This window comes from Silurus aristotelis (genome assembly GCF_946808225.1).
Source record: "Silurus aristotelis genome assembly, chromosome: 28".
Lineage (NCBI taxonomy): Eukaryota > Metazoa > Chordata > Actinopteri > Siluriformes > Siluridae > Silurus > Silurus aristotelis.
The window spans coordinates 11,030,227-11,036,390 of record NC_139601.1 but is presented as its reverse complement, the minus strand read 5'-3'; positions in this window follow the sequence as shown (position 1 = coordinate 11,036,390).

Here is a 6,164-nt window from a genome sequence, read left to right as displayed (position 1 = left end):
CTTGGTTTAGCAGGCTTTGAAATTTGACCCCAAACTGGATCGGACTATCATATAAGAAACAGTGCAGCCATGAAAGATGGGTATAGATAATGTAAAGTTACATTGCATTTAACATTTATAAAATAATTGCTGGGCTAGTACTGGGCGCTGTAGCTAACCCTGTTCAGGGGAAAAGTAGTTAGAACGGTTAAAAGTCGTTAGAAATCACCACATGACGTCACATCTTTTGCCTCTCAAAACACATTGGGTAATACAGGGGGCCCCAACCACAGGCTGTGGATCATTTGATACCGGACACAATAATACTAAAACTTTTTAATTCATTTTATTTCCATAATATATTGACACGTTCTGCACGTTGTTTTACTAAAAAAAACAACATTTTTTTGCCTTGATAAATTGAGTTTGCACTGATTCTGCATTATAGTAAGTCTTATTTTCATTGTACATGTAACTAAATCTAATCCTATGTAGAATATGAACAATATGCACGTTGATGCCTGTGACAATATAAAGGCCCCGCGTGGAACACGGACAGACCTGGTCTATTGAAAAATTATCTTGCGCAGAACTGGTCGGTTATGCAAAAAGGGTTGGGGACTGCTAGGTTAATACGAGATGAATAAATGTTACTCTCTGTAAACTTGAAAGGGCAAAATAAATTGGTCAGAATGTCACAAAGAGTAAGGATTATTATTTATTTTCTATCATATCGGACACTTTTTGTAACAATCCAATTTCTCTTTGAAGTAAGTAAGTAAGTAAGTCAGTCAGTCAGTCAGTCAGTCAGTCTCTGTCCATCAGCATCCTTAGAAAGGTGTATATGGTAAAAGTTTTCTGCTTGTATCTGTGCGATGTTTAACAGGAACCAAACTGGCAGTCACAACATCACAGAAACAGTACGGTTCATTCTGATGTGAAATGCACAAACACTGGCTATGCTTACTTGCAAAGATGATCTGATTGCACAGTCAGAATAAACTGTTTATATGCATCCAACCCAGAGTTATGCACCTACAGAGAGTGAGTTTGAATGTTAGTGTTACTACAGCAACATGAAGCGTATGAGTTCAGTCAGTAGAGTAGTCCAGCAACTGCACACATAATCCATGAAAACAATATTAAAATCATTACAAAGTAATTATTATTAATGATGCAAAACATTCACTAAGCACATCACATCTTTTTCATTATAAACATATTTAATGTGTTTAGTTTGTAATTTTCCAATAACACACAGTTGACTGAGTAAAACCAATGCATCTTACTGTCAGTTCTTTTGTATGGTAAGCTATTTTCTATGAATAAGAACCATCTGTTCTGGGGTGTGGCAATTTGAAATAGACACAAATAAGCCATTTGTTTAGGTTAGCCAGGTAAAGGTTTCATAAAGGGCATAAACTCTTTATTTTAATAAACAAATCTATGTAAATAGCAGAGAAACAGGCAAAGGCAGAAAGATATAGTATGACAGTCAGGAGATTCATCATGTGACTAAGGATTCAGGAAGGCTTTAAGCTAGTCAAAAGAAACATGAGGTTTTCAAAATTAATGAAGCTTTTCTTCCTTTCAACATTCTCTTTAAAACTAAACATGGTGGTTCAATGATTAAAACAGTAGTCTTGGGATTGGAAGGCTGTAAATTAAAATCCCATTACAACCTCCCTGGTTCATACAAAAAACCCTGATCTGCTCAGCTGTATCGTGATTTAGTAGCTAGTTTTGGATAAATGTCTTAGCCACATGAGCAAATGAAAAAAGGTTTATTACTCAAAGCTTTTCTACACAGTGTATGCTGGTAACATCTGGTGGTCATAATGTTGAAGTGCAACTCTTTTACTGCGTCTTAATTAGTGCTGCTTGATGTTTTGGTAATAGCGGATAAATGGTGTTACAGTGATTATGAAAAAAGCATCTCAAAAAGATTAGAAGACTGTGTGGCCAAAAGTTTGCAGACACCTGACCATCACATCATATATACTTTTTGAATTCCCTTTTGAGATTTCAGAATGAGGCCTTTACTTTTCACATACACTGAACAAAATGATAAACGCAACACTTCTGCTTTTGCCCCCATTTTTCACGAGCTGAGCATTATCACACAGCATGATGCCACCGATGTCACAAGCTTTGAGGGAGCGTGCAATTAGCATGCTGACTGCAGGAATGTCCATGAAAAATAGGGGGCAAAGACAAAAGTGTTGCGTTTATTTTGTTCAGTATAGTTAACTTCTCCTTCTTTCCCTTTCTAATTCTCATCTCATACACATTTCCGACCTTTTGTACACCTTGGACTTATCTGTATCACAGCTTGTAAATGGGGTTGCAGTTACAGGCAACCTGTCTTCCAACCCTGTCAATAAACTTTTATCAATTACTAATGCATTGTAAATGTTTTGCATTGAAGGCATTGAACTGTGGCTCCGAAGGTCATGAGCTCAAATCCTTATGCCATCTCGGGGAGTTTTTCCTTTCCACAGTTGCTCATCAGGGACAAACGTACTTACAAAGAAAATATTTACTTTTAATCGCCACATTATCTGTGTAAAGCTGCTTTGAGACAATGTTCATTGTTAAAAGCGCTATACAAATAAAAATGAATTGAATTGAATTAAATTGAATTGAATTAAATTGAAATTCCAGCCACACCAACCAGACACTCCTGGGCCCCTGAGCAAGGCCCTTAACCCCATAGATGCTCAGTTGTATAAATGAAATAAATGTTAATTCTGGATAAGGCTGTCTGCCAAATGCCATAAATCTAAATGTAATGTGTTCAGGAATCGAGAGAGCAGTCTCAAAGGCTTCCTGCGCAAGTCTTGATGTGGAGGAGATTAAAAAGGAGTTAGCTGCTTTCCTAAATGTACAAGAAGGACATTTCATGGTAACATCACCACCTAACAGTTCTAGGGTCCCTGGTTTGATTCTAAGTTAATGTTTGCATAGAGTTGCTTGCATGTTCTCCCCCTATACCTGTGGAGTTCCTCCAGAATCTCTGGTTCACGTCGACCTCCCAAAAACATGCTAGTAGGTAGATTAGCAATGTTTATGTACACGTTGCCCTGCAATAGACAGGCATGCGTTCCTGCTTTATGCCAAGTGTTCTTAGAAGAAGCTCTGAATATAGTATAGAAAGATAGTGTGACAGTAACAAGGCCAGATCCACTGCTGTTAAGTCCACGAGAGGCAAAGTAAAGAATTTTTGATCATCGTTAATTTATAATTTATTACATTTTAATATTTAGTATAGATATTTAGTAGGATTACAGATAAATTAGTAATTTGCAATTCAAGTATAAACATTCCAAAAAAATAAATAAAAATGAAGTACCAAACAAAAGTCCTTAAAACACAACCATATTACAATACGCTGTACTATAATCATACATTGGTGCAGAAGGTTTTTGGAAACTCCCCAAGACAATGCAAATAAAATACAGCTCGATTTGGTGGAAATTTGCTCCATCAGGCAACAACGACTAAACTCAAAAAGAAATGATTTTTCCTCTTCAATCCTATCACATTTCTCAAACCCTGCCTTTCCCCAATGTCTCGAAGGTAAACGTGTCAGAATGATGTAATCCATACACATTACATATTTTTTTATCATCTTTTAGTTTTAAGATACAACCAAGCTGGTTTATTTCATCCATTCATGTTTGTTTGTTTGTTTGTTTGTTTTTAAGTATATGGGGTTTTGATTTTGCGTTAAACATGAACATTGACCAAACAAAGAGAACAGAAACACAAAAAAAACCCCTTCGACAAGATAGCAAGAAAGACAACAAAACAGAGTTTAGACAAGAAAAATAAAACACACATAATTTGACTGTACAGTAAAGTATAATATTAGTTATTAGCTTTTTTTTTTTTTACTGCATGTATTACTTTTGTAGTACTGGTTTTGCTCGTTTCCCATGAGGGGCACTGGATGTACCTTGTCAGAGTGTGAGTTTAATGCATCAAACATTAAAAATGAAATACTGAATTTCCCAAGAACATGCTACTTTGTTGAACAAAGCCATCCGAGTATGTGTTTGGGATCAAACCAGTTTCAAGCTCCAGTATCCTAACAACAAATATTAGACACTGGGTGTAAGTTCTACGCAAAAGTAGTACAAAATAAGCAGAATGTACAAGAATCGAGCTACTCAGCTCTACATTAGTCATAATTGTGGTATGTGGGGAACCAAAAAAAAAATGGCGTCCCCAGTTTTTTCCTGTACACATAGCAACAGCCTAAACACCGCAGTGAAAGTATTTCCCAGCACTTGGGAATCCCTCACAGCGCGAGACAGACATTAAGCTTTCAGAGGGCCCTCCCTCTCTGGTGCTTTACACACCCACTTGCGGATGCGCCACGGTGCAATTGTGGGATGAACATCTGACCGGATGCGTCTTAGTAAGAAGTGTTAAACTAGATCCAGATGTGTAAAATGAGAGTCTGCCCCTTAACAGCTGCAGAGCCAGAACCCTAGCGTTTGATTAGAAAAAGAGCTGCCCCCATCCCCCCCTTTTCAGCATCTATTCGATGCTTTGCTGCAGTGTAAACTTGAGAACATTCATTGGGAAGATTTTTTTTGAGTATCATAACAATGTAATGAAATCATAGATTTGATTTTAAATGTATTACGGTGTGATAGGAGTGATATATTAATTTCAATTGAAATAACTTAACAATTAACTTATATAATACGTTTAATATAACAAACAGTAACCCCTTAGTGTTGCTTGCAAGTGTGTAAAACATTTAGAATTTATTTCTGGAAAAAGAAAGTACAATCTAAAACTTCATTAGATCTTCAAAGGAGTCCTAAACATAGGCTAAAAGACCCCAATTAAGAACCAAAATAAGTATTAGACTTATGGCTGTGTGTGGTAAATGTATGTTACCCTTTGCTTTAACATAACTGCACAGGAACGTTTCGAGTAAACGTTTCTTTAATTATTATTATTATTTTTTAGCATTCTTTATGCATGAACCACTTTCTTTTGAAAATTGCTTCAGACATACAGTATGTCCTGATATTTTACTTTAAAATTTGCCTTACAACTTGGAATTCATTAATGATAGCAAACTATACTGATCAATTACAGCAAAACAAGTCCAAATCATAACACTATCACCACCATGTTTCACAGATTACATTTATGCTGCACTTTGATTTCTATGAAAGGTAGCACTTCTCATTTAAAAAGATCCTTTAATTCGAGTCTCATCAACCCACAGAATATTTGTCCAATAATCTTCTGGCTTGTCCATTTTTCCTTTTCGGAAAGCAATAACTTTTCTTGCAACCGTGTCAGGCAAACTGATGTTCAACATTTCGCTGATGAAGGACTCATGAACATTAGCAAGTACAGGAGATTTGTTTAATTGCTTAGCAGTGACCCTCAGATCCTCATGAACATGCAGATTACATGTCTAGCTCTTAGAGCGATCCTTGCTGGCTGACCAATACAGGAAAGGGTAACAATAATTAAAAATAAAATCAGAAAAAAACAAAACAACAACAACAGAATAACCACACAGTCAACATTATAGGACAAATAATTTCATATCTTGCAGTTTAGGGTTTCTATATAATGTAGATTGAGCATTTAGATTTCTTGTAGCCAGTTACATTCTTCTTAATTCATATTCAATTAAATACACTATTGGACAATTCATACATGCACTGGTTTAATAAAAATGTCAAAAATTGCAGCATAATCTCTTCACACACAACTTGAAAACATGTGTACTATAAAGAGAAAACTGGCAACACTAGAGCCATTTAATTTTTTTTTATAGCTAAAGATATAGCTATCTGGCCGCTATAGCCTTTAGATTTGTTTTACTCTAAACACACACACACACACACACACACACACACATATATACATATATGTATGTATGTATATAATATATATATATATATATATATATATATATATATATATATATATACACACATACAAACACACACATATATACGTATATATATATATATATATACGTATATATATATATATATACGTATATATATATATATATATATATATATATATATATATATATATATATATATACACACACACACACACACACACACACACACACACACACACACATACATACACACACACACACAGTGCTACCTCGATACTTGTGGGTGTTACGT